Source organism: Drosophila suzukii, chromosome 3, assembly GCF_043229965.1.
Source record: "Drosophila suzukii chromosome 3, CBGP_Dsuzu_IsoJpt1.0, whole genome shotgun sequence".
Lineage (NCBI taxonomy): Eukaryota > Metazoa > Arthropoda > Insecta > Diptera > Drosophilidae > Drosophila > Drosophila suzukii.
Genome location: NC_092082.1, coordinates 8857704 through 8868790, shown reverse-complemented (window position 1 = coordinate 8868790; position 11087 = coordinate 8857704).

Genomic DNA, 11087 nt, shown 5'->3' with positions numbered 1-11087 from the left:
AATCCTTATCGTTACCGTCTCTCTGTCTACTATTGTTAGTTCTGTGACACTCTTGTTTCATCTTAACACAAACCCACACCCATCTCCCTGAGCAGGCCGGTCAAAGCGTAGACAGAGGTGTTAGGGTGGACAACGCTCATAGAGTGTGTTCGTTACAGAATTAAATGGCGCCCAACAATGGAGCAAGCCCGATGCCTGATCAGGCATCTGTCGTTTGACAGCCGAGCTTCCCGAAAATATTTCAATCCATCCATTTTTGTAAAATTGTAGTTTCAGTTAGTATTTCATTTTTGACTTGGATTTGATGGTACTCTGGATAGATTCGGAGCCATACCAGCAGAAATGTTATACTTTTGTTACATGTTTTTCTATCAGTTCGGTCATACTCGGACATTATAGTTAAAAACATTCCATTTTGATTATTTGATACTTCGGAATTTTAGTTCTGATTTAAGGTCGGTTCTTTACCAAGTTTTCAGTTTTCAAACCACATCTTCTATCCAATTAAAATCGAGATTTGTTCTAGCTGGAAAAATTCGGCTAGTCCCTCTTTTGATTGGTTAGACCTCAAAATACTATTTTTATATAATTAATTCCGCAAACATTTTCAGTTAATAATTAGTACCTATCGAACGAAAATCAACCTGCTGCTACATTACTCCTCAGGATAAGCCCCTCGTATTTTTATGATACTACCGCATTCCGAATTTCTCAAGGATCTTTCTCGTCTTGTCATTGTTGAATGATTATCGTATACTTCTATCGCATATCGTACATATCTATCGCATATCGTATATTTCTATCGCAAATCGTATATCTTCCATTTCTCTTTTTAAGTTTTTGAGATTAGTTGGTTGTTTAGTTAGGTTTTAAAAATGTCGGTTAGGCACAGCAACGAGAACCTAGTTTCTCTAGGTGATGATGACTCAGTGATGTGCACCCTCTGCAACGCAGTAGTTTTCGAATTGGATTTAATTGAAACTGCTTGTAAACATTGCTTTCATAAGGCTTGTCTACAAAACTGGCTGCAGGATAGCAACACTTGTCCAACATGCTCTCAACCATGTTCTCAGTCCCAGACGGTATCTAACCCGAATTCCGGTATGCCAAATCGAATGATGACCAGATCTAGGTCTCGTAACGCCGATAATCAGAACATTATTATCGTCCCTCAGAATGGCAACTTGAATCCCCAGCAAGACAATAGGCAAACTATTGACTCAGATGTAACCGAAGACCCAGATCAGCAAAGTCTTGCGAATCAAATGCGAGCATTTCAAAAAAGCATGTTAGAGAACCAGAGAACATTTCAAGTAACCATGACAGATACAATCACAGAAAAAATGACTCAGATGTTTAGCCAATTGAATAGGTCTACGTTTGTGGATAACAATACGCAGCACGAATTCCGTAACAATTCAGGACAAGTCGGTTTCCAGAACAATCAGGGTCAAAACAGTCAGCGAGTTAGGAACTCTCCGGATGTGCGAAGCGATCGCAGCGATCTTTCTTTGGATCGTCCTGACAGAATTTCAAATGTGATTTCCAACTGGCGAATCAAATTCAGTGGGTCAGCTGACGACATCGCAGTTGAGGATTTTATATACCGAGTAAACTGTCTCACTACACAAAGCCTAAACGGAAATTTCGATTTGTTGTCGCAGTTTGCAAATTTGCTATTTGCAGGTCCTGCTCTATCTTTTTACTGGCGTGTTCATAGGTCGGTAGATGACATGAACTGGCATGTATTATGCAGACGCTTAAAGGAGAGATACTCAGATCAGAGATCAGACCGTGAAATAAAAAGTGCCATGCGTCGTCGTAAGCAGGGTTCAAACGAAAGTTTTGATGACTTTCTTGACGCAATGCTTATCATAGCTAATTCCCTCCGAGAGCCCATGCATGATAGTGAGCTAGCCAGCGAAGTGCGCCACAATCTTAAGGCAGACTTGAAACTTGAGTTACTGCATGTTGACACCCCTTCTTTGGAAGCTTTGCGTAAGGCGTGTCACCGCCACGAAGAATTTCATCGTAGCACTCGATCGAAGCCAATTCAACGCCCTAATGTAACAAAACGGTTTGTCAACACAATTCTTCACGAATACGACTCTGAAGACCAGTCCGAAGACGAAGCCGATGTCGAGGGCGAAGTCTGCGCAATTAAGCCTGCAGACAAATTCATATGTTGGAACTGTGATGGAACAGGTCACAGGTACCATGATTGTCTAAAACCTCGCCGTATTTTCTGTTACGGTTGCGGCATACCCGATGTATATAAACCAAATTGTGCAAAATGTAAATCGGTATCGGAAAACTCCAAGCAGGACATTCGCAAAATGAATGTCCGCCGTTAGCCTTGGATATTCTTAGTACTCCGGATGCTACGGCAACGGATAATTTATCTGATGTGTCTACTCCCAAACCTGATGAACCGACTACTAAAGCGTTCAATCCATATCACCTGTGCTTGCAAGGGTATCTTAAACGAAGGCTTAAACCTGTTAGTGTCAATTCTATCTTTGCTTACAAACGTCGTTCTACCTTGCGTATACGTAAATTCTGGATGCGCAAACGAGCTTTTAACCGTTGCATTATCTCATCAATCATCCACAAAAAGAATGACATCCGGCCTTTCACAATGGTGCAGATTTTCGGCCTCGAATATTCAGCTCTCTTAGACAGCGGAGCCAACAAAAGTGTCATTGGTGGAAAGCTTGCCCAACAAATAATATCTGACAAACTTTATAACAAATTCAAAAGCATAGTCCGTACTGCAGACGGCCAAACACAATCCGTGGCTGGCACAATCTCCATTCCCTTGACGTACAACTCTATAGATTCAAAATTTGAATTCTTAATAGTACCCTCTATTCAACACAGCGTGATATGCGGCATGGATTTCTGGGAAACCTTTGGCATTTCCATCCAACTTTCGTTTTCAGTTAACGAAATTGAATACAAACCCGAGGACGACCCCTCACACATCTGTTTATCCAACGCACAGAAATCAAAGCTGAAAAAGGTAATCGACTTCTTTCCATCATTCGAAAGTGAGGGCTTAGGTTTGACCAGATTGATAGAACACAACATTGACACATCTACCGCGAAACCAATCAAACAAAGGTTTTATCCTTTATCGCCAGCTAAAGAAAAGCTTTTGTGTGTCGAAATCGATCGCATGATTGAAATGGACGTCATAGAAGAGGCACCATCATCGCCTTGGTCTTCTCCGGTTACCTTGCACGTCAAACCTGGCAAGGTACGTTTCTGTCTCGATGCGAGGAAACTTAATGCAGTTACCATTAAGGATGCTTACCCGATTCCTATTATGGAAGGTCTGCTTAGTCGTCTCCCGCCAGTGCATTGCATTTCTAAAATAGATCTCAAGGATGCGTTTTGGCAAATTTGCCTAGATCAAGAGTCCCGTGCAAAGACAGCGTTCACGATACCAAACCGTCCGCTGTACCAATTCAAAAGGATGCCATTTGGTTTGACCAACGCACCGCAAACCATGTGCCGTTTAATGGACCTTGTAATACCGTATCAGCTGAAGTCGCACGTTCTAGTCTACCTTGATGACCTTTTGGTGTTGTCAAGCAGCTTTGAAGACCATCTTCTACATCTTTCTGAGGTAGCCACCCAGCTGAGAAAAGCAGGATTGACAATTAACGTCCAGAAAAGTCAGTTCTGTCTGAAAAGAGTAGATTACTTGGGATATTTGGTTGGAGAAGGAACACTTCAAGTTAATCCAAACAAGATTAGCGCTGTCAGTGAATTCCCGATACCAAAAACTCAGAAACAGCTGAGAAGATTTCTTGGTATGACTGGTTGGTACCAGCGCTTCATTTCAAACTATTCCTCAGTCATATTCCACCTAACAGAGTTGCTACGTGGCAAAGACTTTCAATGGAATGAACATGCTCAAGAGGCCTTTGAGAACATCAAAGCCAAGTTATGTTCTGCCCCATGTCTCGTTCACCCCGATTATGAGAAACCGTTCATTCTGCAGTGCGATGCCTCACTACATGGTGTTGGCGCAGTTCTGGCCCAATGTGACCAATCTGGTTGCGAACGACCAATAGCATTCATGTCCAAAAAACTTAACAAAGCCCAACGTAACTATACAGTTACCGAACTTGAATGCATGGCTGTAGTCTTGGCAATAAAAAAGTTCAGGATGTATATTGATGGACATTCTTTCAAAGTAGTCACTGACCACTCCAGTTTGCGTTGGCTTATGAATCAATCTGATTTAAGCGGTAGACTGGCCAGATGGGCTATCAAACTTCAGGGTTACTCCTTTGAAATCGAGCATCGTAAAGGATGTGAGAATGTCGTGGCGGATGCTCTATCCCGTGCTTTCGAGGACGTGGAAGTTGCTGCGCTGAATTTTGAAGTTCACCCTGAAATCGATCTTGCATCAGATGCTTTCCAATCGGAAGAATATTCTGCACTCCGGAACAAATTCTCGTCCTCACAGCTACCTGATTTCCAAGTAGTCGACGACTTTATCTATCACCGTGCAGCATTTCCCAATTCAATTGACACTTCACCAGACGATTGCTGGAAATTGTTCGTACCCGAATCGTTACGCCAAAGCGTAATTAGTGCCGCCCATGACCAACCATCATCTGCGCATTGTGGAATGACCAAATGCCTAGAGCGCATTCGCCGCCGCTTTTACTGGCCAAACATGGTAATCAACGTGCGGGACTACATACGCAACTGCGAAACGTGCCTCACTACAAAGCATCCTACGCGTTCCTTGAAACCACCTATGGGCGCTCAAGTGCATAGCGAAAGGATATTTCAACGACTCTATCTGGATTTTATTGGCCCATTTCCGCGTTCCAAGTCTGGAAACATAGGCATATTGATTATCCTGGATCACTTTTCAAAATTCACTTTTCTAAAGCCAGTGAAAAAGTTCACCACTAAAGTGATAATCAGTATACTGCAGGACGAAATCTTTCCCTGCTTTGGTGTGCCCGAGACAGTCGTGAGTGACAACGGCACTCAGTTTAAAAGCCGTGACTTCTCTGACTTCCTCTCGAAATATGGCGTGCGCCACATGTTCACAGGCGCCTATGCTCCGCAGTCCAACGCAGCGGAAAGAGTCAACCGTTCAATCAACGCGGCTTTAAGAGCTTACATTCGTTCGGACCAGCGTGAATGGGATGTTTTCCTCAGCAGCATCAATTGCTCACTTCGTAACTTCCTTCATCAGTCTATCGGTGTATCACCGTACCAAGTTGTTTTTGGGCAACATATGATCTCACACGGCCAGGACTATAAACTGTTGCGCAAGTTGGGTTTACTCGCCGAAGGTGATGTCAACCTTTCAAGGACTGACGAGTGTCAGAAAATTCGTGCAAGCATCCATAAACATCTGAGCAAAGCTTATGAGACGAACCAGCGCACATATAACCTACGTACGAGGCCTAGATCGTTCGAAGTAGGTCAAGAGGTGACAAAACGGAACTTTGCGCTGAGCAACGCTGCCAATAATTTCAACGCAAAGCTAGCACCAGTCGGAACAAAAGCGAGAGTTAAGGAGAAACTTGGTCAATCAATATATGTTCTGGAAGACATGAACGGCAAAGAGCTTGGTAAATTCCATGCCAAGGACATCTGGTGATCCCTCCTGACTCCTTTTTCAGTTTTTATTATTAGTCACAGGGACTAAAAATCAAAACTGTGGTTGTGGGAGTCAGTATTTTCGGCCAAGTTGGCATTCCTAGTTAAGACATTACCCATGGTGATTAACATAAATAGCCCAGATGCAACCCTTCAGTAGCAAGGATCCGATCCTCGCTAGAATACCAAAAATACCAGTTTTATGGATTTTGGGGATTTTGTGCATCCTACATCCACTCTAGACGCCATGATTTCCTCCTCTTTGTCGCAAGCTTCTCCCAAGATCGGTTCGTTCTCTGCAAAAAGTGCTATAATTTTCAAACCCGTCCGCATCCACACATCCGCGTGTGAAATTCTAGGAATTTTGGTTGAGCAGTACGACCTGTTATCACTCCCAATATTGGTGGTAAGATTATTCGACGATATATTGGAAAAATCTAATTGTAATTCCTGGAAAACAGCAGTGACCAGAGACACGTGCAAATTCTCGGAATTGACGGAAGTTTTACAGCCCTCCCTCTGCGCACAGCAAGGAGCAGGTGCCGCGTGCAGCGGTTCATCAGCGGAACCATACATTTCTTGAGCGCCAGGCCATAATCACCATTTGGGATTCTTATACCGCACACCGCGTGAAAGGAATCTGTCTTCTTTGCCACACCTGGATTAATTTCATCATCGGCATATCATAAGCGGCTTCAAAAATCGCCGCAGTCAACCCGCGTGAGGTTTTGACTTTGCCAAGCCCGCACCACGATCTACAAGTCAGATCAAGTTGCAGTTCGGGCGAAAAACGCACCGGCGCCGATTCGGCGTAATTCGGGCAAGACAGCGGAGGCGGACGCCGCATCCCAATTGGAATTTCAGTTCCAATTCTGCTTCCAGTTAATTTTGGCCGGGACTGCCAACTCGTTTTTGTATCGCTAAAGCGATTGTAGTTTAATTTTCTTATTCTAAATATTTGTACGACAAGTTTCTAATTTAATTTACGATTCCTATTTAGCTTTTATACTTGCGTGTGTGCTTACGACATAGTATGACATATATACACCTAAATTAAATTATCCTACAGCGCACATCGATCGTCATCAGGCCTGCTGACTTCGTTGGAGAGTTCGTAAGTACGGCATAGCCGTAAATCATTTACATTCCTACATATATATTCATTCTTGTCTGAGCCCGCACACTTTTGGTACCAATATATACATGTAATTTTTCCACATTCGCGTATTGATATAAATATTAAATAAGAATCGTTTGCACTTATCTAATTTAACGTAATCCGCCTAAGTGATTTCCTGTAATTTTTGAATAAGCTTGCCGCATATCGATAAAATATGTAATCAGTTTCGTAATAATTTAACGTAAACAAAATATCCATTTCTTTTCCTATTTGATAATCTTGTACTGACACTCGATCATATAGAGAGTCTTTTGGCGTAAAGAACGCTTAGTTCTAAGGCTTTAGTGTTAGGATTTGTAGTATTAAGAACCATGAACCATATTATCGTGTTTGCCGTATTAAATGAAATTTAAGATGAATTAATTTGTGATCTTTTGAGGGCACCTTAGAGGATGTAGCGCAGCGGTTGTTTTAAGGGTGGAGTCTAATGAGACTTCACAGGTAGGGTGGGTATAGAAGGTGGCCAATAACATCTGGGCCTCCGTCTTCGATAGGTACAGTCTCTCGTCCGAATCTTAGCCGATAGGTTAAAAATCCTTATCGTTACCGTCTCTCTGTCTACTATTGTTAGTTCTGTGACACTCTTGTTTCATCTTAACACAAACCCACACCCATCTCCCTGAGCAGGCCGGTCAAAGCGTAGACAGAGGTGTTAGGGTGGACAACGCTCATAGAGTGTGTTCGTTACAACCCTTTTGGCCCCAGTTCACCTGCTTATTAGATTATATGCATTACACCCTCTGGCCGTTGAGCATTAATCCACAGACTGAAACACGAAAGCCGGGAGCGGTACTACTTCCACATCCCACCACTAGCCACAAAACCCACCGAAACCTGCAACAATGATTACCTGTACTTTGGGGGCACGTAACATGTTAACGTTGCATGTTGCACATACAAGAACTGCTTATCTCTGGTTAGCCAAAATCCCTCCTTTTGGGGTGGGAGGGCAACTCCATTCAACTAGCCAAGTTTTCGACGGATTAAGCTGATTAATTTGAGGCGATAAGAGTGCGGTGATGGCCCCCAGTGGATCCAGGTTGCCGTTTAGATGGAGGAACAGGTACTGGGTACTGGGGCTAATCCCGCCAGTTCGAAGGGTAAACAAAAATATGTTTTGCCGTTAGTCGCCGCCCGGCCATATCAGAAGTCAGTCAGGTAACAAAAAACTTTAGCTTCCTGTCTGCCAAGTTTTTAGGCGGCACGACTTGCCTCTCTTTCTCGCAATTTTTAGGCGGCATCGTCTAGCGGTAACCCAAAAAAGAAAGATTTTAATACAGTGAATACGGATAGAAAGACAGAATTAGTAAGTAGTAATATAAAATATTAAAAATAAATTGGTAAAATGTTTATTTCATTTTAGTATTAATATATTCATATACTTATAATATATTATTTAGTAAAATACTTCATAAATACCATCTTAGATGGGTATTTAATAAATATTTCAATAGGTATCAATTTATTTTATATAGTAAGCCCCACATTTCCAACAATGTTGCCCTTTTCGATTGACCACTGTATGCAAAATAAATTTCTACAAAAAAAGAGAAACAAAAATTGAACTGCCTTTTCATTTGGGGGGCCGGACAAAAACATATTTTTGTATAAAATTTCAAATTCGTTTTAGCATCGAATTACGTGCATGTTCTGAACATTATAGAGTGGGCGGCTGGAGAGTAGGCGCCAATTAAAATCGTTTCGAATTTCGCAGAAAATATCATAATTCCATGGAACTAACATGCATTTGCCAGCAACAATGTTCCATTGAAATGCGATACTTTTCCAGGTTAACTGGGAGAAGGGCCGCCGGGATTGGAATCGAGGGGCTCTTGGGGACCCAGCCCAACCGCAAAACTCTGACATGGCCTCAACCTCAATTTCCGAAGAGCTCCTTCACTCAACTCATCTCACATGTGGGAATCGATCGACTGTGTAAGCTTAATGCGTAAACAAAAAATTAAAAAGGGTTCAAAACGGGATAAGTAAAAGGAATGTGAGGTGTCTTGAACCAAAAAGCTAGAATTTTGAAAAAAGAAATTTAATTAGGAGTTAAACAAACAAAAATTGAATAATTATTATTTTATTATTTTTTTAATTCAACATTCTTACAAACCTGTAATCCACACTGTATAGATCTTCCTTGATACTTGTTGTTCAAGCTACAAAGATTAAAATTATTATAATAAATATTACAAAAAATAATACATACATATCTGCATATAGCACTCAAGGTCTGAATATAAAAAATTCCAGAGAGGAATTCAGCAAATTATAAATACATTTAGTATTTCTAAGATTTTATAATAGATATGTGAAAGTATAACACTTACTCTATATAATTTAGTAACATTTTAAATTTTATTGATCCGTCTTTGATTGGCAATTAATCTAAAAATGCCTTTTAAGGAAGAGGTTGGCATATGCTATTAAAGACACAATGTAATAGAATATTTCCCCTGTCGCCGGACCGCTTAAAGTGACAAAGTTGTTTTTTCCTGCCGCCGCCAATCGAGCTTCTCCCCAATAATCCGTTCCGAGACACTGGCAAATTGGCCGGATTTTCAGATTCAGATGCAGTTGGCCGCCGATCGTTAAAATGCCTACGCTCAATTGGACCCCTCAATCCGCGCCGGTCACTCCCCGATTCCGAAGTTTTGGACCCAGTTGACGGGGCTTTGGACCCAGTTTACAAGCGGTTAACATGTTTGAGGCTGGTGCCGGGCGTCATTTACATGTCCGCGTGCCCCTCCCCCTGGAAATCCTCCCCTGCCTTCGACAACATGTTTACATTTTTGCACTAATTTAATTTTTTCGCGTTTAGCCGTTGTTGATGCTGTCGGTTAGTTGAAATTTTTTTGCCGGCTTAAATTGCTGTTGAGTTAATTTAAATTGGTATTTGATTATATTTGGACGACCGTTTATGGCCAACTCAATTAAGCCCAATCAATGGATTGGCGAGATTTTTGCATTCAACTGGCTTTATTGGCTCCGCTTGAATTTTCATATATACCAATGTAATTTTTTTTTCTTAAAGTGAAGATATGCCATCGTCTGCCGAAAAGCTCCACCCAAGATGATGGGGAAAAAAAGATGGGAGGCCGAGGCCACATGACTTGGCCAAGCCCAGACGGAAAACATGTTTTCTGTGGCCCATTGCATGTCAAATGAAAATTAATTTTGGCACTTAAACAAAAGGATTTGACTTTTAATCCCTGGCTATAAATGGCATGTGTGCATATATACGAGTACCTGGCACATAAATATCCCAAAGGAGTGTGTGTGTGTGTCGGCTTAAGCCAAAATAATGAAATTTTCTAACAAAAGCAACACCTTGCCTTGTCCTCATCATCATCATCACGTAGTCGTAGTCGCAGTCATCGTCTGGCTATAGCAGCAATTTGTGCTGACTTAGGTAACCTCCATGGGGAGTGGGCTCTATAAGGAGTGGGAGGCGGTGGACAGGTTGGATTTTGATAGCACGAAATGTGAACAGACAGCCGGCTCTGCAGGGGAATTTTAAATACTCACACGAAGATTGGCGATATTGGACGCCTTGAGAGCTCAACTAGGAGCCGACTTATGGATATATTTTAGCTGGATATATATGATTATTTTTGAGCTCCTTAATTTAAATACGTATTTAAACATAACCTTGTAGTAAAAAACATAGCAACAGTATATAAATTAAATTCATAATCATTAATAAATTTAAATGACAAAAGGCGAAATACGATTTTAATAATTCCATGATCGTATTATAATTATCCCATTATTTATTTGCACAACCTCTAATAAATTTTAAAATGGTTAAAAAAAATTCCTCTAATTTATTAAGCAATTAACATCCATACTCATTAAATCATCATATTGTTTATTGACTTTTTATATATTTTGGGTTAACGATAATACCAGATTAACCGATATTTTAGAAATGTTTATAAACACAATTCATTTTAATGCTTTACCGCTGTCTAATGACTTATAATTATGGCAATATTTGTCAAAAAATAATTAGATAGCTGTACAACAATTATCTAACATTTAACAACCTTAAAATGCTTATATTTGACCGTAAATTAGAATATTCATTAAGTCACCGATTAAAATTTGCAAATACCTATAATTTTCATAGTATTTAATTAAATTTTAACGTTTACTTGTATCTGCATTATGTTTTCAAAATGTTTTTTAATGGGATAGGAAAACAAAGTAGTAAGTTTTATCTTAAAAATGTATATTTAACTGCCAAGGTTGACATTGAAAAATA